Source organism: Oryctolagus cuniculus, chromosome 7, assembly GCF_051225735.1.
Source record: "Oryctolagus cuniculus isolate XC-2025 breed Fujian yellow rabbit chromosome 7, ASM5122573v1, whole genome shotgun sequence".
In the NCBI taxonomy this organism is placed as follows: domain Eukaryota; kingdom Metazoa; phylum Chordata; class Mammalia; order Lagomorpha; family Leporidae; genus Oryctolagus; species Oryctolagus cuniculus.
Window position 1 is genome coordinate 16034975 of NC_142873.1, and position 23493 is coordinate 16058467.

The 23493-nt window shown below is 47.4% G+C and overlaps 1 pseudogene; it reads right to left on the reverse strand.

The window, feature by feature from the left end:
* Positions 1-11479: 11479 nt before the first annotated feature.
* On the reverse strand, positions 11480-20744 carry LOC138850337 (forkhead box protein K1 pseudogene; annotated as a pseudogene).
* Between the last annotated feature and the right edge of the window lie 2749 nt (positions 20745-23493).

Here is a 23493-nt window from a genome sequence, read left to right on the forward strand (position 1 = left end):
ACATTGATATCAGAGTGCCTGGGATCAAGTTCTAATTCCATATCCAATCCACCTCTTTTTTGTGCTCCTGTTTCAAGCCCTGTTTCCTCATTTACCATGAGACAGGACGCGGAGCTTGGGTAACACGAAGATGCCCAATGGGAGGGAGGGAAGTAATGCTTATTAGCAACAAAAGGAGGGGAGAGAGATTTCATTTTCCTTTTTCTCAGTGCAAGGTCAGAGAATACTTCATGGAGAAGGTAGCATTTTCACAAGGTCTCGTTAGGTGAATTATAAGCAGTTGATATACATGGGGAGTACATTTCTTGTAAAGGAAACAGCCTGAACAAAGGTACAGAGGCTGGGTAGCAGGCCTATGTTTGGGGAGGGCAGTAGACTAGGAATGCATGCATGGAAAGGCTGGCCTGGATTGTGGAGATCTCCCCAGCACCACACTGTGGAACTGGGACTGAATTCTATGGCCTTAGGAAACCACTCAAGGTTTTTGAAAAGGGGATCTACACAATCTGACCTGTGTTTCAGAAAATAAGATTTGTCGCAGTATGTAGGCTAGACTGGGGAGGAGGAGGCCTGGAGCTGTGAAGATGAGTTATGTGTTATTGCAATAGTTTGAGCAAGAGATTACAAAAGTCAGAATTAGAGTGGGGGTGGAGAGCAACAGAAGACTTTGAGAAATGCATTGCTCTAAAATATCATCAACAGAATACTCCCTGCTAATGAAAACACTAACTCAGTCTACGTAAGCTACTGGTGGTACATCAGTAACACATTTTTTTTTTTTTGATAGGCAGAGTGGACAGTGAGAGAGAGATACAGAGAGAAAGGTCTTCCTTTGCCGTTGGTTCACCTTCCAATGGCTTCCACGGCTGGCACGCTGCAGACGGCACACCGCGCTGATCCGAAGGCAGGAGCCAGGTGCTTCTCCTGGTTTCCCATGTGGGTGCAGGGCCCAAGCACTTGGGCCATCCTCCACTGCACTCCCGGGCCACAGCAGAGAGCTGGCCTGGAAGAGGGGCAACCGGGACAGAATCTGGCGCCCCGACCGGGACTAGAACCCGCTGTGCCGGCGCCGCTAGGCGGAGGATTAGCCTATTGAGCCACGCGCTGGCCATCAGTAACACATTTCAATTCAACATATCTTTATTGACCAGCTACCAGAAGACAGATGTTGTGTTAGGCCCTGAAAGGAATACAAAAATAAATAGAAAACAGTTTCTCCACAACTATTTTTTTTTACATAATTTTGCTGTGTATTATTCCAAGCCTTTTTACATACTAAACTAATCCTCAGGACAACCCCACATAGTAACTTATTTTCTCCATTTTATAGGTGAGAACATAGAAGATTAGGGGGATAAAACCATTTGCTAAAGGTCAAACAGGGAGTTTAAAGGTCACACTGTTTTCCTAGTACTCCCTCATACACAAACACATTGGGTTAGGCACAGATACCCTCCCCCCCCCCGCCCCAAGCTGGGCTGTGTAGAGCTTCTTAGCTGACATCCATGCTTCCACTCCTCCCTTACCTGCATCTTCACTCAGAAGCTAACATCATATTTTTAAGAACCTAAAACTGGCCAGTGCCGTGGCTCAGTAGGCTAATCCTCCACCTAGCGGCGCCGGCACACCGGGTTCTAGTCCCGGTCGGGGCACCGGATTTTGTCCCGGTTGCCCCTCTTCCAGGCCAGCTCTCTGCTGTGGCCCGGGAGTGCAGTGGAGGATGGCCCAAGTGCTTGGGCCCTGCACCCCATGGGAGACCAGGAGAAGCACCTGGCTCCTGGCTTCGGATCAGTGCGGTGTGCAGGCCGCAGTGCGCCAGCCGTGGTGGCCATTGGAGGGTGAACCAACGGCAAAAGGAAGACCTTTCTCTCTGTCTCTCTCTCTCTCACTATCCACTCTGCCTGTCAAAAAAAAAAAAAAGAACCTAAAACTAAACACACAAGCTACTGCTCCGATTTCTCTGATTTACATCTTTCCATGATTTCCCACAACACTTTTTTTTTTTTTTTGAAAGAACTTCGGAGGATTTGGTGTAGATTTTAGCCCATAGAACTACCTTTCAGGACAACATATGCTTTTTTGTTTTAAAAGATTTGTTTTTATTTATTGGAAAGACAGAGTTATAGAGAGAGGTAGAGACAGAAAGCAGCAGAAGAAGGCCCGAGTCCCTGGGACCCTGCACCCTTATGGGAGACCTGGAAAAAGCTCCTGGCTTACCTGGCTTCAGGTCAGCTCAGCTCTGGCTATGGCAGCCATTTGGGGAATGAACCAGTGCATGGAAGACCTCTCTCTCTGTTTCTACTCTCTCTGTAACTCTCATATAAATAAAATAAACCTTTAAAAAATTTTAAAGAAAAAATTCAGTCCGTGATCTTGGGGGATGAACATAACTTGGTGAACTCAGTTTTTTAATTTGCAAAGTGGGACTAATGCTATCCATCAAAATGGCTCATGTTGAGCATTCAATAAGATAACATGTATAGGTTGCCTAAAGCAATATTTGCTGCCTTGTAGGTACTGAATGTCAGTTATTAATTTTAATGATAAGGATAAAAAACACTTAGATGAGTTTGAGAGTGAAATCATTTGTCCATTCCTTGCTTCCATCATGCCATTTCGGCACTGACAAGAAGAGAAATAGACTTTCTTCCTGACTTGTCTTCCTGATGGGAGGAAGCCATGCAATCTTTTTCTGAAGCTGAGAGTCGCAAGGCTCTGAAAGTAATTTCCAACAGCTCCTGATTCTCACCTAACATTATCATCTTCTTATTTATTTTTAAAGATTTTATTTATTTATTTGAAAGAGTTACACATAAAGAGATAAAGAGAGGCAGAGAAAGAGAGAGAGAGAGAGAGAAAGTCTTCCATCCACTGGTTCACTCTCCAATTGACCACAGTTGGGGAAGCTGTACTGATCCAAAGCCAGGATCCAGGAGCTTCTGTTGGGTCTCCCTCATGGGTGCAGGGGCCCAAGCACTTGGGCCATCTTCTACTGCATTCCCAGGCCACAGTAGAGAGCTGGATTAGAAGAGGAGCAGCCAGGAAAAGAACCAGTACTCATATGGGATGCCAGCACTGCAGGTGGTGGCTTTACCCACTATGCCACAGCACCAGCCCCCTGCCTCCTTGCTTTTAAAGTGGAACTAATTTCTAGTAGATGCCAACCAAATTCTTTTTCCTGGTTTTTCTCTTCGAGCTAGCCAGATGGCCTGGTGCTAGAGAGGGGTAGGGAGGAGGCTTCAGTTCTGCCTGCAAGAGCTGTATCACCTCTAAAACAACTCCACATGGAGAGCGAGGAGAGGAGTGGTGCTTCATCTCCTGACCCTGAAGTCACAGCAAGTGTTTCACAGGGGAGGGATGGTTTCAATCAGCCGAGCTTGCATGTGGAGGCCTCCTGGCTCCTCTTCTCCACCTTCTCTTGTGCCAGAATCTTACTCCAGAAAGACTGAACCAGGCCACTGATAGAATTACATCCAGTGCAGTCCTCACCCTGGGGTGAGCTTCATGACCCTGAGCATGATGTGAGTCTCAAAGCAGGCACCCAATAAACACACGTTGAGTGACTGATAAATTATAAGTGTATAATGGACAACTTTACATACATACAAATTTACAGGCCTCTGCTATGAGGCATCTGTCTCCAAACACTTTCTCCTTTGTGTTCCCTTTCGTGTTTTTTTCTTTTGCTCCTTAGGTTCACTTGTTATGCCTCCTCCCATCCCCATATACACTTGCACATGTGTGTGCACACACACAGTCCTTAGATCAAAAAGATATGGATATGTAATAGGTCAGTTTTGATTATACTAAAAACAACATGCCCACTGAAATTGTAATAGACCTCAGCAAAATTTCTGTTCTGCTGCTAGTTTAATCACATTGAAAATGTAAGCAAAGAGTGATGGAGTTTATTCCACTATTAGGAAAATGTGATATCCTGTACACTCATAAAATTATAGTTATTTATTTACTTCCTTTTTTATTTGTTTGAAAGGGAGAGGGAGAGAGAAAGAGAGAGCAAGAGTGATCTGGGTGAGGCCAAAGCCAGGAGTTAGAAACAGTCCAGGTCTCGCACATGGGTGGCAGGGTCGCAACTACTTGAGCCATTACCTGCTGCCTCTCAGTATGCACATTAGCAGGAACATGGGATTTAAAGTTGAGCCAGAACTAAAATCCAGTCACTCTGATATGGGATGCAGGCATCACAAGAGGAATCTTAACTGCTGTACAAAATACCTGACTCATATCATATTTAGGATGAGTTGGTGAGACCTAACTGGCTTTTTAAGCCTGGATAATACCCACAAAGGAAGACATTCTAGACTAGAAAGTAAGCAGAAAAGTGTGACAATATGTATTGACAAAGAGTGGCCAAACAAATAAAGGAAAGAAGGCTGCAAAGGTAGTATATAAAGAACAGGAAAGAGAGGGGTATTTGCCCATCTGCCATTGCTAAAAGCACTGTGATATATCGGTCAGGTAACAATAAAACCATTCACTGTGCATTTTATGTTTCAGTGGATACAAGAACCCATTAGAATGCATTGGAGGACATTTAACCTAATATGGAAGAATAACTATCAGGTGGTCAACACAGGTATGAGTAGAGCAGTGTGTGTATACTAGGGTGAGCAGAGAGCAGTAACTTGGAGATATGCCAGTGAATATGGAGCTCTTGAAATGGAGCTGTTGTGGAAGATCAAGGTATATCCGAATCTTGGTAGGAAGGGCACTGTAGTTGATAATAAGAAGTGACCACAAATTCTTCTCATCCAAATTCTCATTCCTATACTCATGCCTTTATGTAATGTACACTTTTCGACTCATTCTATCCAGAGGTATAATCTCTTTTCCATCCATTCATTTAAGATTTCGCTGTTTGACTTGTTTTCTATGTTTAATGTGTTGTAACTAAGTGCTTGAAAATGACATATTTTTGGGTTTTTGTCTTCTTCTCTCCGTCCTTGAAAATCCTGCAGTTACCACCATGTAAAGATTCCTGGGCAAGCCTGCTGAGTGGTGAGAGATATTCCCATCACCCTCTTTGCTCAAGCTGAAAAACATCAACAGGCTATCAGTCGTGAAGTCATCAAGCAAACCAGGAAGTTGCCTACAGCACATGAGTGAGCCTGGCCAAGATCCACAGAAGAACCACCCCCAGAAAGCCAAGTCCATATTGCCAACACAGGGAATTGTAAGATAAATGAATGGTTGTGATTATAAGGCACTAAGTTTGGGAGTGGTCTGTTCTGTTATACAGCAAAAAAAAATTAAAAACTGAAATACCAGATGAGTCACTAGTTGAGTTTCTCAGCAATTAGAATTGAGCAAAGAGATGCTCTAAATCTTGAGAACAAATTAGGAGGCCAGTGACAAAACTGTACAAACAGGAAAATGGGACTTCATGTGAGGTAGATAAGGAGAAGCAAATCTGTCAGATTTGGGGTCATTACATTAAGGCTGGGAAGACTTTCAAAAGAAATTTTATTAAAGATTTATTTATTTTATTTGAAAGTCAGAGTTACAGAAAGAGAGACACAAGGAAATCTTCCATCCTCTTGTTCACTCTCCTGATGGTTACAATGTCCAGGACAGGGCCAAACTGAAGACAGGTGCCTGGAACTCCTTCTGTTTCTCCCATGTGGGTGCACACGTCCAAGGACGTGGGCCATTTTATTTTGCTTTCCCAGAGGCATTAGCAGGGTGCTGGATCAGAAGTGGAGCAGCCCCTACTTGAACCTGCACCCAAATGAGATACTGGCACTGAAGATGGTGGCCTTACCAGTTACTTTGCGATGCTGGCCCCTCAAAAGAACATATTCATATTTAATGTGCCATTGCAGACACAAACTTCCCAAGTGCTTCCTGTGTCATTCAGTGTGGTTTCTAGGAAGCTTGACTTTTAAATTTCCCTACCCATCTTTTCTATCCATTTCCATAGAAACTAGTTTGAGTCTTTTCCTAACTCTTCAAATAGCTGACCACACTTTTTCTTCCTGTCTCAACTGAAGATCTTACCTACTATGTCATAGAGAAAGTAGAAGAAACAACATAAGAACTGAGTCAATTCTCTGTGACAAGAGGTTCATACTCAAGCACCCCAACCCAGACTTGCCTCCTCCCCAACATGGAAAAATTGCCACACACCTGAGGCTAATCCTGCTGTCTAAGACGTGTCTATCATCTCTCTGTACTTTCTTCTGTAACTCCAGTGTCTTTTCTTTTACTCCTTACTTCCCATCAGAATGGAAATATCCCAGTAATTTCCATTTCTGAAAGCTCCCCGTATCACTTTGTTCTTAAGTGGCAATCCTATTTTTGTCTTCCCTTCATTTTCAAATTTTTGGGATAAAATGGTGCATGCTTATTGCTACTGTGTTCTGCTGCCCATTTGTCTTCCAACTTTGTTTGATTTTGCTTCTGCCCTCAACATTCCATGAAACTGCTTTCTTCTTAGCTGTGGACCAGCCTGGGCCTGACAAATGCATTTACATCGATCTTGCTCTTCTTAATTAAATGTGAAATGTTATGAAAATCCATCAGGTGCCCTTAGGATATTGTTTTAGATATTTTCTACAACTTCTCCAAGCTAGAGGATGTCTGATCAATTATTTATTAGGAAGTGTCAGCCTCTTGAAAAAGACAGACTGCAAAGTTAAGAGCTGAATTCTAGTTAATCCTGATGGATCTGTGTGATGCTAAGGTTCTTTATGTGTGAGAAGCATAGTGTTGGGGTCACCTGCTTGCAGGAAAGCCACACCAGTACCATTAGTGTAACAACTGTGTGCTGGTCCAGAGTCTAGGATGTGACTACAGATGGTAGGAGAAAGAGACAGCCAGAGCCTACATTATGTGCGGGAAGTTAGTCCTGTCTACAAATGGCCATGTGATGGACTTTTACACTGAAACTTGGAGCCTACCCGGTGCAACCAAACCAACTTGATTCTCTGCTGGAGACTCCATTCCCTGCTTACACAAGTTCTTTTCAGTGGTCCCTTGGTTTATTCTGGAGAAAACTAACTTGCAGTCAGAAACCTAGTAGCAAGAGTGATGACGTGAAAACTGAGGTTTTTTGGATTGTGTGTTTTCAGCTTCTGCAATTCAGGAAAATAAGAAAGTGAAGATTGGTAATGGACATAGAGGGCTAATGCACAATATTCAGAAAAAAGACTTCTTTTTTATTTTATATTAATTAAAAAGTTCAGTTTACTTTGAAAGGCAGAGTTACAGAGAGAGGGGGAGAGACAAAGATGGGTCCTCCATTTGTTGGGTCACCTCCCATATGGCTGCAATAGCCAGGGCTGGGCCAGGCTGAAGCCAGGAACCACGAACCAAGGGCCAAGAGTTTCATCCACATCTCCCACATGAAGGTAGGGGCCCAAGTACGTGGGCCATGTTCTGTTGTTTTTCCCAGGACATTAGCAGGGAGGTACATCAAAAGTGGAGCAGTCAGGACTCAAACCAGCACCCATATGGGAAGCCAGAATCATAGGCTGATGATTAACACACTGTACCACAATGCAGGCCCCCAAAAACTTACTAAATATTAAAGGAAGCACCTTGAATAAAGCAAATATGCAAGAGCCTTTAAAAACTATAGTCTTTAAAAACCTTAAAATGGGAGAACTTCCAGAAATTCACCATCATAATTAAAGCTAAAAATACATTTAGGTGTGTCAGTGTACTACTTAACATTTAAATAAAATTTTAAAATTTTATTTATTTTCATTTTTTTATTTGAAAGAGGGAGAAAGGAAGATATGTGTATGTGTGTGTGTGTGTGTAGAGAGAGAGAGAGAGCGAGAGCGAATATGAATCTCCTGTCCTGTCTGTTGGTTCAGTACTCCAAATGCCTGCAGTAGCTGATGCTAGGCCACGCCAAAGCCAGGAGCCAAACTTCAGTTGGGTATCCCACATGGGTAGCAGGAGCTCAAGTATGTGAACTACCACCTGCTGCTTCCTAAGATGAGTGCAAGCAGGACGTTTTACTCAGAGTGGAGCCAGGAATCAAACCCAGACGCTCCAATATGGGATAGGTTTGAGTCCTGGCTGCTCCACTTCTGATTCAACTCTCTGCTATGGCCTGGGAAGGCAGTAGAAGATGGCCCAAGTCCTTGGGTCCCTGAACCCACATGGGAGACCTGAAGGAAGCTCCTGGCTCCTGGCTTTGGATTGGCGCAACTTGGGCTGTTGTGGACATCTGGGGAGTGAACCATTAGATGGAAGACCTCACTCTCTGTGTCTCTACCTCTGCCTCTCTGTAACGACACCTTTCAAATAAATAAATAAATCTTTAAAAACTATATGCTATAAAACAATATTAACCAAAACAGCAGAAAACATGTGTGTAATTGATACATAGATCAATGGAGTAGAATAGAGCATGCAGAAATACATTTATAAATTAAAAGCCAATAGATCTCTGAATGAAGCACAATGAATACACACTGGGGGAAGGAAAAAAAAAAACAAAAATTAAAACTTCTTGCATGGCAGAGAATAATTGGAGCAAAAAGGATCAGAAACCAATTTTTTTTAAATATTGCATTTGTTTATTTGAGAAATAGAATTACAGACAGAGAGAGGGAGATAGAGAAAAGGTCTTCCACCTGCTGGTTCACTCCCCAAATGGCTGCAATGGCCAGAGCTGGGCTGATCCAAAACCAGGAGCTAGAGCTTCTTCCAGGCCTCCCACGCAGATGCAGGGACCCAAGCACTTGTGCCATCTTCAACTTCTTTCCCAAGCCACAGCAGAGAGCTGGATAGGAAGAGGAGTAGCCAGAACACAAACCAGCACCAAATGGGACACTAGTGCTGCAGGTGGAGGCTTGGCTGACTGTGACACAGCACTGAACCCCAAACCCATATTCCTACCCAAGGAAAATATTCTCAACAACTATCATAGAAATAAGAATAATTTCATTAATGTATAAAACACTTCTATAACAGATTATAAAAAATGAAAAGATCCAATAGAGAGTGGTAAAATATTAGTATGCAAATTACAGAAAAGGAATTACAAAGCTCTTATGTAAATATTTACTAATAGCAAGAAAAATATTAGGTAGATTAATTACTATATTGTTCTTAATAATAGCTGTGCAAAAAAGCTCTGTTTGATAGCACAACTTGTTGACAAATCTGTGGAAAAATAGATATTTTCTCACATTGCCTTTAGAAATATAATTTTTTTTTTACTTATTTAACAGGTAGAGTTAGATAGTGAGAGAGAGAGACATAGAGAAAGGTCTTCCTTCTGTTGGTTCACCCTTCAAATGGCCGCTATGGATCGAACTGCAGCTATCTGAAGCCAGGAACTAGGTGCTTCTTCCTGGTCTCCCACGTGGGTGCAGGTGCCCAATCACATGGGCCATCCTCCACTGCCTTTCCAGGCCACAGCAGAGAGCTGGACTGGAAGAGGAGCAGCCAGGACTAGAACCCGCAGCCCACATGGGATGCCGGTGCCACAGGTGGAGGATTATCCAAGTGTGCCATGGCAATGGCCCCTAGAAATATTATTTTTTAAAGGTTTTATTTATTTACTTGACAGGCAGAGTTACAGACAATGAGAGAGAGAGACAGAGAGAAAGGCCTTCACTCCATTGGTTCACTCCCTAAGTGGCCGCAACAGCCGGCGGTGCGCCAATATGAAGCCAGGAGCCAGGTGCTTCTCCTGGTCTCCCACGTGGGTGCAGGGCCCAAGCACTTGGACCATCCTCCACTGCCTTCCTGGGCCACAGCAGAGAGCTGGACTGGAAGAGGAGCAACTGGGACTAGAACCAGTGCCCATATGGGATGCTGGTGCTGCAGGCGGGGGATTAACCTAGTGCGCAACTGTGCCGGCCCCAGAAATATAATTTTTAATTAATTTATTTATTTTCAAGAAATACAAGTTTCATATGTACAACTTTAGGAATGTAGCTATTCTTCCCAGCATACCTGCCCTCCCACCCACACTCCACCCCTCCTTCTCCTTCCTCTCCCCTTTCCAGTCTCATCTCATTCTCCATGAAGATTCATTTTCTTTCTTTTTGTCTTTTCTTTTTTTTTTTTTTTTGACAGGCAGAGTTAGACAGTGAGAGAGACAGAGAGAAAGATCTTCCTTTTTCTGTTGGTTCACCCCCCACATATGGCCGCTATGGCTGGTGCGTTGTGGCCAGCCCACTGCGCTGATCTGAAGCCAGGAGCCAGGTGCTTCCTCCTGATCTCCCATGGAGGTGCAGGGCCCAAGGACCTGGTCCATCCTCCACTGCCCTCCCGGGCCACAGCAGAGAGCTGGACTGGAAAGGAGCAACTTGGACAGAATGCGGCACCCTGACCGGAACTAGAAACCCGGGTGCCAGCGCCACAGGCGGATTAGCCTAGTGAGCCATGGCGCTGGCCAAGATTTATTTTCAATTAACTTTGTACACAGAAGACTAACTATAATAAGTAAAGATTTCAACAATTTACACACACACACACAAAAACTGAGAACAAGTACCACATTTAATTCTCATAATACAACTCAATTTACACAGAGGTCCTGCATGAGGAGTTAGTGCACAGTGACTCCTGTTGCTAATTTAACAGTAAACACTTTTATGATATATGATGTCAGTGACCATGTGAGGCTCTTGACATGAGCTGCCTAGGCAATGGAAGCCTTTTGAATCCACAGATTCCATCAGTATTTAGACAAGACCATTAGTAAACTGAAAGTTCTCTCCTCCCTTCAGTGAGAAGTACCTCGTTTGATGGCTATTTCTTTCTGTTGGGATCTCACTTACAGAGATCCTTCACGTAGAATATTTTTTTGCCACAGTTGTTGGCACTTGGCACAGGCTTTTCAGAAATATAATTTCTTTTTTTTCTTTCATAGATAATTTTATTTCTGGTTATAGAAACAAATGCTAAGAGGATAAACAAAACTTCCTCATCCACATCCAACAATTTAATAGATAAAAACACTTAAAATAAATTTAAAAGGTAGAAATTTTAAACTTTGTTATAGCTTTAAAACATTAACGTCTGATACAATTAGAAATCACATTCAGATCTTGAATTTTTTTTTAAAGTATGGCTCCTTATTAAAAAAAAAAACAACAAAAAACAAAAAACACTGTACCCTACTTAAGAGAGACGGCACCGGCGTGGGCCTGTCGGCTTTCTGTCCCCGAGTGCCAGTGTGGGCGGCCATGGGTGTGGGACGGGCACTGTGCCTGGACAGGACCTGCATGGCCTGAGTTCTGGAACTGAGGTGCCCACCTGATAGGACACCACTGCTTTTTAAAGCTCTGATTATTAGACATATTGTGAAAAATACTCAGTCACTGTAAAAAAAAAAAAAAAACACATTCACACACACTCCCACACTCTCGTACACACACCCTGAACACCCGCCCCTTCCCCTGAAATTATTTTTACAGTGGAATCATCATTCAGGTAAGAAAAAAAAAAATCTCCCTCCCACACATGGGCCTGTGGGACACAGCTCAGTCTAAGGACAGACCCAGAACACAGCTCCTGCCTCCCTTCCCGAAACAGAAGTGAAACCACCTAAGGTGTCCAAACGTCTTCCGTGAAAGGAAGTCACGAAGGAGGGCAGAGAGGGCCCGATGGTCACGGGGGCAGCCAGCTGCAGGATGGTGACCGTGTGTTCAGGGACTGCGTGGGCCATCTGGCTGGCCATGGTCTGAATGACCCGGCTGGCCGCAGGGATTGTGGCAAATGCAATGGTGGGTTTCTCTTCCAATCCTCTGGCTTCAGTGCCCAGGTCCAGCACGGCCGAGCCCACTGCATCGTGGGGGCCTCTGGCCGAGACCTGGCTGGCGAGGATGTATCCGTTGGTGGAGCTGGCAGCGGTGGTGACACTGGGACCATGGTGACGGTGGGGGCCTGCTGCAGCAAGTGGATCGCGTGGTCCGAGGGCTGCTGCGAGGTCACAAGGGAGGCCGGCATGTAGGCCACCGGCTTGGCCATGAGGCTGGACAGCCGAGGGGGCACAGCCATGACCACTGGCTGGGCGCTCACGGGGGAGCCTGGCGCACTCTGGGAATATCAGTACTCAGGAAGGGAGGCTGACTTTGACCCAAGGTCAGGTTCATGTGAGACGGAGGAGCCCTCCCGGAACAGACACTCTGGTGACCGCAGGCCACTGGAATGAGGGGACATGAGCCCGGGGTGGGGGGGTGAAGCAGGAGCACTCCTGGAGGACAGGGGCCCAAAGCAGGTGCGGAAGCAGGACACGCCCTGCTGCCGACGCTTCCGGAACTCCTGCTCCACCAGCTTGGCCTTGGAGGCCGGGTCGATCTGCCAGAAAGACCTCTTCCCCGGCTCCTCCTGGGAGCGGGGGACTTTGATGAAGTAGGGGTTCAGAGAGATGTTGTGGAGGATGGAGTTCTGCCAGCCCTTGTCGGCGGTAGGGTGGTGGGGGTAATGCTTGGTGATGTGTGCACAGATGCCGCTGAGTGTGAGCTGTCTGTCCTGGGCCGAGGAGATGGCCTGCATGATCAGCTGCGCGCATGAGTACCGCGGCTTCGACTCGTCCTTAGGGCTGTCGCCTCCGGAAGCGTCTGCCTGCTGCTCCGAGGCGGCCTTTGCGGCAAACTCGGCGGCCAGCTGCAGTCCGAGGGCACGTTCTGGACGAAGCGGTAGTCGGAGGACCCAGCTCCATGTGGACTGGCCGGGCAGCAGTTAGGGACGCTGATCGTGCCGGTCAGGGAAGGGTCGGGGCTGACCATGCCCCGGAGATTCGGCTCCGGGATGTGGATTTTGAGCGGGGAGATCTGGGGGTACTGAGGCCGGAGCGGGGACTCCGGAGCCTCCTCTTTGTGGTACAGAGACATGAACTGGATCTATGGCCGTGCTGGGGAACCGGAAGGTGCACTGCTTGGGCAGCTGCAGGGCGGGCGCGCCGCGCCGCTGGAAAGCGCCGTCCACGAAGACGCGGTCCTTGCCGAGGCAGTGCAGGTAGAAGTGCGGCTCCTGGAAGCTGAGCTGCAGGTGGCACCGCGAGATGAAGCTGGGCAGGCGCCTGCTCTGGTCCACGGAGCCCTGCGAGGAGCTGCGGCCGATGGTGACGCTCGGCTGCCGCATGAGGAACTCGAACTCACGGCCCTGGAGCCACGCAGGCCCCAGGCTCTGCCGCACCGAGGCGGCCTCCAGGGCCACCAGCGCCGGCGCCGCGCCCGCGCCCCCGCCCGCGCCGGGCCCCGGGCCCGCGATCGCGCCTGGCGACGGCGGTGGCGGCGGCCGCGAGGCACAGCACGGGGCTGCAGGGCGCGGGCGCCGCTGTCCTCGCCGACTTCGGCTATGTTCGCCCAGAAATAAAATTTCTAAAGGGAGATTGGGGGTTTTAGATTATTATTTGAAAGAAAGAGAGCAGAAAAAGGAGAGGGCGAGGCAGAGAGAAACAGAAATATCTCCCATCTGCTGGTTCCCTCTCTGAATACCTGCACTACCCAAGGCTGGGCCGGGGTAAAACCAAAGATTGGAACTCCACCTGGATCTTTCATGTGGGAGGCAGGCACCTAACCACTTTAGCCATCACTTGCTGCCTTCCAGGTGCATATTATCAGGAAGATGGAAGCTTGAGTAGAGTTGGGACTCAAAGACAGACTCTTTGGTATGGGACACAGGTGTCCCAAACAGCATCTTAACCATTAAACAAATGCTTGTAAGTTCATGGTAATATCCCTAAGAAGTATTTTATAAGTTTTATTTATTTAAATGCACATGGAATTTTATTTCTGAGGATTTATCTTCTACAGAAATATTTTCATGTATGTGAAATATTCCTTAAAAGTTAATAATTTTAGCATTATCTTACTGCAAAATAAGGGAAAATGCAGATAAGTTCCTCCAGTACATATTTTTTTTCATTCTGTTTTCTGTTGCAATAACAGAATAGTTGAGACTACTTTAATTGGTGAAGAAAATAGGTTTATTTTGACCTCTGGTTCTGGAAATCCAAGAGTGTTGTGCTATATCTGCTTGACTTCCTATAAGGGCCATGTACTATATCAACTCAGGGCCAAAATATGTAAGCCAAGCATGTGCATATGGGCTAGAGGCAGGAGACAAAGGAGTTGACCTGCTCTACACAGCCTGCTTTCATGAGAATTGATCCAGCCTTGCAAGAAATAATCAAATCCTCTTAAAGTCCTAACCACCTCTTAAAGATCCCACTATGTCTTAGCACTGTTACATTGGGAATCAGATTTCAACATGAGTTTTGGTAGGGAAAACACATTTCCAAATGATAGCACTAGGTGATTGAGAAAATAAATTATGGTATATTCTTAAAATGGAATATTTTAAGCCATAGAAAAGGAAACATTTTATGTACTAATAAAGAAGATACATAAGGTTTTATTACAGATAAAGCAAAATATAAAACATTCTGCAACAATATGTATAGCCATGACAAAAGTGGAAGAAGAGACTACATACATACTCATGACTCATGGTTGATGTGGCTAAAACACTCTGGGTGTCCCTGGAGGGATACTGAAGAAATTAGTTGCAGCTGTATATGTAGAAGGGTACTCGACGGAGAGACAGAAGCTGGAGGATGAATCATCACAGGGTGCTCTCTTGCATCTATCATTGTGAACCATGTGAATATATTACTATGCAAAAATTAAAGAAAATGTGGAGAGCAGAGAGAGAAAGTCAATGAGAACAAAAACAAAAATGCTTCTGTAAAAGAATGATAGGGTAGGTGGAGGAATTCGTTTTCTCCATGCCTGGAGTTTTAGAAAGATAAAATAATCAAGACTGTATCACATGAATAAGCACAAATGGATATATGGACTAGAATAAAGAACCCAGACCAAAACCCACATAGGCGATGATACCTGGACTATGAAAGAAGCAGTATTGTAGTTCAGTGATACTGCAATATTTGGCTTTCCTTGTAGTCACACCTTGAAAATGCATTCTTACCTCCTACTATACTAAAACTCAATGAAGATAAATTAGGAATTTACATGAGAAAGACAAACATTTAAAAGTTTTAAAAGAAGCCATAGCAGAAGACTTTCATAACCTGGAGATAGAAGATGTTTTTAAAAAACAACAAAAATGCAATTCAAAGGGGAAGAAATTAGGTAAAACCATGAGGCAGCACAAGATCAGCAGTTGTCAGTGTCTGGGACGGGAAAGGAAGGAACAGGAGGAACACAGAAATTTCTTTTTTTCCCAGCTGCTGTGAAAATACTGTGTCTGATGCTATAAGTGCATATTCATGTTATTACACATTGGCCACACCCATGGAATACATAAACACCAAGAGTGAACCCTGCTGTAAACCATGCTCTTTGAGTGACAGTGATGTGTCAGTGTTGGTTCCTCACTGTAACAAATGCCTCACTCTGGTGAGGAATACTGATAACAGTGGAAGCTGTGTGTGTGGGGGGCATAGTACATGGGAAATCTCTGTACTTTCTTCTCAATTTCATTGTGAACCTAAAGCTTCTCTAAAACAGGCCTTTAAAACATGAAAGATCTCCATAAATTTGATTACATTAAAATGAAGAAACTAAGGTGCTTCTCACAAGGGGTTGCTTGTAGAAGCCTGAGTGGGGTTAGGCCCCTCCCTCTCCTCCTTATCTCCCCTCCTCTCCCTCACTCTCCCTTCCCCTTTACTCCCCCCTCTCCAGCCCTCCCCCCCACTTCCTGGCTCCCAGTGACCCTTCACCTTCATGCACGCTGCCATGGCGGCATCTGCCACCCCCACCAGATGCCTGAACCACGGAGACCGCCTGACCTTGAACCTACAAACCTATGCTTCCTGCCATTGTACCTGGGCAGGCAGTGGAAGGTGGCCCAAGTCCTTGAGTGGGAAGGAGTACTTGAGAGATGCTCAAGCCAGGTAAAATCACCAGTTCTTTCCTTTCATTTATTTATTTGAAAGGCAGAGAGAGAGAGAGATCTTCCATTCACTGGTTCACTCCCCAGATTCCTGCCACAGCTGGGGCCAGGTTGGGGCTGATTGAAGATGGAAGCACCAAGATCCAGGTCTCCCAAGGACTGAACTTGAGACGTCACCGGTGCCTCGCAGGGTCTGCATTAGCAGAAAGTGGAGTCAGGAGCTGGAGCTGGGAGTGGAACCCAGCTGTGGGCATCTCCACCACCAGGCTGAATTTTCGCCCCTCCTCTGGCTTTTTCAAGCAAAGTCAGTTCCTGGTATTTCCTTGCCTTGGGTATTTTTGGGGATCAGAACATAGAAGCAACTGGAAGCCAGTGGATTGTCCTGTTCTTTGTGATAACCTTGACTCTTTATAGAGATCCTGAGCGGTGTCCTGGAGGGGGAAGGAAAAGAGGATGGACCTTTGACAGCAACAAGAAGGAAGAGGGAGAGATTTTCACCCTAGAAGGGGAAGGGACAGAGTGTAATGAGAGCTGGCAGGAGTGGGGAGAGGTCCCACCCCCCAATGCTAGGCAGTGTCTGGAGGTGACAAGGCCTGGGACCCTCAGGGAGGGTGGATCTTGAGTTGAGAGCTTGTACTCCTCCCCTAAGAGTCCCACATCCCAGAAGGAGCCCCAGATCAGCACAGCCACCAGGCCCAAGGTGCACAAGGCCCCGGGCCCTGATGGGTATTGCCACAGCCGCTGCTGAGACAGCAGCTTCCCCGAGGCCCTGACACTGCTTAAGGCCCTGGGACCTTGACAAGAGGTGGAGGTTGGGGGAGGGAGGCTCAGTAGTGTGCCTGGGATTGCACTTCTGGCCAGCTCATTGGGATAGTGGCTTGAAGTCAAATTTGAATCAACTTTGGAAAAATAAAGAAATGTGCCAAATGCAAAAAAAAAAAAAAAAAAAGAAGAAGAAGAAGAAGAAGAAGAAACTAAGTGCATCGAAATTCAAAGCACGAGTGTAAAAAGCCAGGTCAGAAATATTATATACATACACACAATCTAGGAATCGATAAAGAAAAGACAATAAATGCACTCTTGTCATTAACAAACATTTCACGGAAGAGGAAAGACAGCACAAATGGCAATGGGGGCAGATGTTTGGCCTAGCCGGTAAGTTGCCTATGTCCCACATCGGAGTACTGGGTTCTATACCTGCCTCTGCCTCCTCACTCTAGTTTCCTGCTATGGGGACCCAGGGAGACAACAGTGCAGGCTCAGATGAGTGGGTCAGAATAAATTGTGGAGCAGTACATAGCAGTAAAAATGATTAAATTACCAAACACATCTCAACGTGGATGAATCTCACAATGTTGCCCTAAAAACAAAATTTTTTGAAGATTTAATTTATTTATTTGAGAGAGAGAATTATAGACAGAGAAGGGGAGAGACAGAGAGAGAAGTCTTCCACCTGCTGATTCACTCTTTAAGTGGCTGCAATGGCCAGAGCTGTGCTGGTCCAAAGCCAGGAGCCAGGAGCTTCTTTTGGGTCTCCCATGTGGGTACAGGGGCCCATGCACTTTGGCCGTCTTCTGTGGCTTTCCTAGGCCATAGTAGAGAGCTGCGCTGCCACAGCACTGGCTCCCAGTAAACATATGTTCAGGTTAGTAATTACTACCGCGGGCAAAGAACATTGATGTGATTTGGGAAGAGAGCAGAGGAAGCTTCAAAAGAATTGTTAACTTTTCTTTTGTAAGTTGAGCACAAGGTACACGGTTGTTTTTTAAAAATTATTATTCTTTAAGCCACCAATAGATGCATCATCACAAACATTTTTTCAATTAAAAAAGGAATTAAGGACAAAACAACCCCCAAATTTGGAAACTATTAAAATTGTGCAATGATTATGTATAGGACTTAAGATAAATCAAGGCAACTAAACTGTAAACATCTGTATTTAAGACTGAGTGGGAAACGGTAAATAAATAGCAAATTTTATCACAAGTGTGTAACTGTTCTTTCGGTGTACAAAGATACTTTAAAAAGTTCATAGGAAATATATATTTTGAAAAAAGACTGCCTGGATTTCAAAATGTTTTTGTATCAAAATAAACTTATCTTTCAATTCAATTTTTCAACAAACTTTTTGAAGTACCATCACATAATTCTGATTTGATAAATGTCTTTGGTGGATAAATGGATGAATACAAAGCAGGGATTGAAAACTCTTTGCTGGGACTTGAAAACTGTAGGCTTCATTGTACTGCTAATGGGAGATAAGGAATTACCAGCCAATGGTGAAATGCTTTGAAAATGTGTTCTGTGGAACTGAAGCTATTAAAAATGCAGAATAATCATATACTTAGGATTAAAGGGAACCACGGACATAATGAAGACAACTTGTCAACTCATTTAATCGGCAGACTCACAGTCCCAACTCAGACACAGTTTAACAATTTCTTACATATGGCAGACTAATTTGGGGAGTATCCTGTGGGAAAATTCGATCTTCATGAGAAAACAATTCTTAAAAAGACAGTTCTCTTATGTCATATTTCATATTTTATATGTGCAAAATGCTGTCAACTACAGTGTATTGACTACTTACAAGATTTTTATGATCCTATACATATTTCATAATTGAGGAAATCCAAACCAGAAAGGTAATATTTCACCTTGTCACACAACTAATTACAGAAATATTCAGCTGAGAATAGACACTGAACAGAGACGCCACTGTCCAATGCTCAGAATTAAGTGATATGTTGTCCAGGACACAAATTTGTGACCTGCCTGCCTACATTAGCTTCAGATTGAATGTCCAAGATATTTTTTTTTTTTTGGACAGGCAGAGTGGACAGTAAGAGAGAGCGACAGAGAGAAAGGTCTTCCTTTGCCGTTGGTTCACTCTCCAATGGCCGCCGCGGCCAGTGTGCTGCAGCCGGCGCACCACGCTGATCTGAAGCCAGAAGCCAGGTGCTTCTCCTGGTCTCCCATGGGGTGCAGGGCCCAAGCACTTGGGCCACGCTCAGTCCACTGCCAGGGCCGGCCTGGGGAGTGCTGTGCCCAGGGTCCAGAGCAGGCAACGGCTCACACGGGGCTCGGTCAGCCTAGGCTGGGCCACTCTGTCTGCCTGGACAACGCAGTGAAGAGCTGGAACACCCAAACGCCGCCCACGGGCCACGCGGGATGCGGGCGCTTGCCCTATGTGCGGGCCCCCAGGAGCCCCTGTGCTCAGAGGCTGGGCGCACGGTTCCCAGATGTCACTGATGTCCCTGTGCTCACGGGAGCCCGCCCACGGCCATGCACAGCTGTGGTCCAGGCACTGGAGACAACCAGGGGCGGGCGCAAGTCCCAGAGCCCGTGCCCAGCCTACGCTTGTACCACCACGGACAGCGGCTGTGAAGCCCCGGGCCGGAGAAGCGCCAGGCTCCCGTCTCACGCAGAAACCCGGCTCGTGGCCTCAGTGGTCTCTGCAGGCAATGGGCGGTAGGAGACTCCGCCTCTGCCCCTCTGCAGCGCCCCGCCTCCCCTTCCCGACCGGCCCCGCCCCCGGGTCGCGTGACGCGCAGGGGTTCTCCCGTTCCCCTGCCGTGATGTCACCGCGGCGAGCGGGCCAATGGGCGCGCAGACCGGCGGCGCCTGGGAATTCCGCCGCCCCGCCCCCAGCCCCGCCTGACAACCCGGCCCGGCGCCCCAAGCAGTCCCGGGCGCCGCGCGTCCTGTCCCGCCTGCGGCCCCAGCCCCTGCGCCGCTCGTCCGGGCCGCGATCCTCCGCGGGACAGCTCGCGTGCGCGCTTGGGTCTGGGCCGGCCTCCGAGCCGCGCGTCCCTGCTGGCTGGGCCATGTCGAGTAGCCAGGTCGCCAGACAGCCCGCTGCGCGGGAGCTGGGGCCCTGGGTAAGCGGAGCCCGGGATGGAAGAGGGCTGGGGGGAGGGGGTCCGGGGCTCCCGCGGGACGCTGGGGGCGGTGCGGGGGCTGCGGCGACTCAAGGACGCTGCGCTCGGGGGAGGAAGCGGCAGAGGACGGGGAAGGCTTCCGCACGAGGTGCCCACGAGGCGTCCCAGGAGCAGTGAGAAAGGGGCGGGGCCTGACCATGAGGCTGACGAGGGGGCGGGGCTCTCCTGGCAAGCGCGAGTGGGAGGGGCCTGACCCGCGGGGGCGGGGCCCAGCGCAAAGAATGAAACATGGCTTAGAGGGCCTAGGGGGCGCGGGCTGCAGTCGGGAACGCCCCGCGGTGAGGCCACCTCCCTGACCATGTAGCCAGGCCCTGTGTGACCCTGGGAGCAGGAAAGGGCTGGAGACTCCTGTAATGAGGGTAGGGGGGCTTCCAGGCCCGACCTTAGCGGGGAGACGGAGGGGGCCTGAGCACGAGGGAGGCTGGGGTGCGTGACAGGAGCTGAGGAGCGGGCTCCAGGGAGAGTCAGGGAAGAAGACAGTGGCAGGGGGGGTGGGGCGGGCCTTGGATCCAAGGGGCGGGGCTTAGGCCCGAGGGGCAGGGCTTGGAGCCCAGGGACAGGGCATGGGGTGCTCAGGTCCTGGGGCCACCCCACATCCTCCCCTGAGTCCAGCCTCCCTCTCTGCAGGGTCTGCTGATCTCTCCTCACTCGCTCTCATGGTCTCCAGGACACAGGTGATCAGCGCTCCACGGTCCCCGCACGCCCGCAGTGCGAGTGGGGCTGGGGGAGGCCTGGGGGGCTCCTTTTAGGGGGGATTCTCGCCTGACGGGCGGTTGAGGTGGGCCCCGAGGGGTCCCCCCCGAGACAGGAAAACCAGTCGCCTGCTCAGAGAGCCACACAGTGGGAGAGCAGGGGTGGGGCTTGGACTTGGGGTCTACAGGCTGTGTGAGCTTCTGCAAACCTTATCCCCGCCAAGGCCTCAGTGTTCCTCATCTGCAGGATGGGCATGATTGAGAACGCAGGGACCTGAGTAACTGTTCAAAGCAGTGTCCTGCGCACAGAGAGCCTCAGCGACCGTGAAGTGTTATTGGCACAGTAAGTGATTGCTAGTCTAAAACAGCTATTTTTCTTAAGAGTTAAGTTTGTTTTCTTATTTGAAAAGCCAAGAGATAGAGCTCTTCCATGCGCTCATTCAGTCTCCAAATGTTCATGACAGCCAGGGCTGGGCTGGGTCAAACCTGCTTGGAGCTTCCACGTGGGTGGCAGAGACTCAGGGACTTGGGCCATCCACTACTGCTTTCCCAGGCCACAGCAGAGAGCTGCATCAGAAGTGGAGCAGCCAGGACTCGAAACGGTGCCCATATGGGATGCCGGCACTGCAGGTGGTGGCTTCATCTGCTGCGCCACAGCGCCAGCCCCACAAGTTTACAGTTTTAGCAAGTTTTCAAGAGGAGCTGAGAGCTGCTAGTCTGTGAGTTCCCTCAGCCTGTGCCGTCCAAGGCTGCCCAGGGAAATGCAGAACCTTGGCCGGATCGTGACGTCCTGTCTCATAAATTCGCTGGGCCTCAGAGGGCAGCGGGGGCCCTGTCGTCACGAGTGGCCAGTGGCCCCACGTGGATGGGTCCCGGCTGGACTCAGAGTGCTGACTCTGTGAGCTGATGTCTTATCTTTTGAAAGGCAGAGCAATAGGGGGAGAGAGAAAGAGAAAGGGAGAGAGGGAGGGAGAGAGAGAGGGGGAGAGAGAGGGAGAGACAGACAGGGAGAGGGGGAGAGAGAGAGACAGAGACAGGGAGAGGGAGAGAGAGATAGAGAGGTAGAGGGAGAGACAGAAAGAGGGAGGAGAGAGAGAGACAGCCAGAGAGAGGGAGAGGGAGAGACAGAGAGAGGGAGAGAGACAGAGAGAGGCAAAGAGACAGAGAGAGGGAGTGGGAGAGGGAGATGGAGAAGGAGAGGGAGATAGTGAGAGGTCTTCCATCCACTTCCCAAATGGCTGCAACAGCCAGGGCTGGGCCAGGCCAAAGCCCAGAGCCAGGAGCTCCATCTTGGTCTCCCATGTGGGTGCTTGGGCCGTCTTCCACTGCCTTCCCAGGTGTTTTCACAGGGAGCTGGATCAGAGTGGAGTGGCTGGGACTCCACCAGTACCGGGATATAGGGTGCTGTGCACCGGCCGTGGCTGAAGACGCTGGGCCATGGGGCCAGCTCCTAGCGATGCAGCCCGGAACCTTCTGCAGGGCCTTGGGTTTCCAGGTTCCCCCAGCACAGGTGCCCAGGAAGGATTTTCTAGGTCGAAGTGACCTGACCTGGACCGTGCCAGTGACCTCACGCAAGCCCAGCCTCAGGTTCCCCAAATGCCGGAGGGGGCTTGGCACCCCTCCTGACTGCACCGATGGCCCAAGATAAGGGTGCAGGGAAGCTGCCTCCCCCAGAGCAAAGGTCCGGCTGCCAGGAGCCACACCCCGGGCGCAGGCAGGCTGGGGAAGGTGTGTTTTAGTCTTCCTCTTCTCCTCCTCCCTCTCCTCCTCCCCTCCTCCTCTTCCCCCTGCAGTACATTCAATAATTTGAAGCACAGTCAATAATTAATAAAACATATTTCTGGCTATTGCAAAATCAACATAGGTTTATTGAGGAAATTGATAAGGGAGAATGTGATTGGACAGAGTTCTCCATCCTGAGCTTGCTGTGAGGAATGATGAGAGTTGTCCATGGTAGTGTCAGGCTAGGTTGGAAAGGTAGGCCAACAGGTTGGAGGTCAAAGGAAAGGAGAATTTGTAGAAAATGTAGAATTGGTGGGACTTGAGTTTACAATGAGATTAAAAGAGGAGATGGTGGAAAGAGTAAAATATTGTGGAACTTAATGCTTTATAAAATGCTTCTTATAAAATATTTCATTCTTATGAAAAGAAATGGAATTGGTGTAATGAATCCCTAAATACCTAGCCCCCAGCTTGAGGAACAAATTAAACCCATGGATTTAAAGACACTGTGAAAAACTCCCTTTCTCAATTTTCTGCCAAAGGAAACCACTGCTCTCCACTTAGTGTTCATCATTCCCTTACTCTTATTTAAAGCTTTAGCATATATGAACTTAAATAACACATTGTTTTTTCATAAACATTTTGTATTCTTCTGCGAATTTTCTATTCAACCTTGTTTATGAGTTTCACTGATGCTAAAAACAACTATTTTGCTTTATCTTATTTTTTTCTCCTTCAATCTTGCCAAAACCATTTCTACTTAATTAGATTCTCAAAGAAACATATTCCTTGGCTAACTGATGTATCTGCATTTTCTGTATGTTCCTATAATGGTTTCCGTGTTTGTATTTCCTACTATTAGTTCTAGTCTTTAGCTAACTTACACATTCTGTGTTCAACTCGTTTGTAAAGACTGAGAATTTCCCTCTATAACTTTAGCTGCATCTCTCAGTTTTCTTACTTGTTGCTAACTGGTTTGTGATTTCTGTTCTGATTTATATTTCTCTTAGTTCATGAATTACTTAGAAGTGTCATTTTAAGTTAGCAAACACATGAGGTAATTTTTCTTCATTTTGTTATTGTCATGGGTGTCTCTATGATACTGAATTCTTTGGAGTTGACTGAGTTGCTTTATCTGTGGTACTTAGTTTTCTTTTTTTTTCTTTTTTTTTTAACTTTTATTTAATGAATATAAATTTCCAAAGTACGGCTTATGGATTACAATGGCTTCTCCCCCATAACGTCCCTCCCACCCGCAATCCTCCCCTTTCCCATTCCCTCTC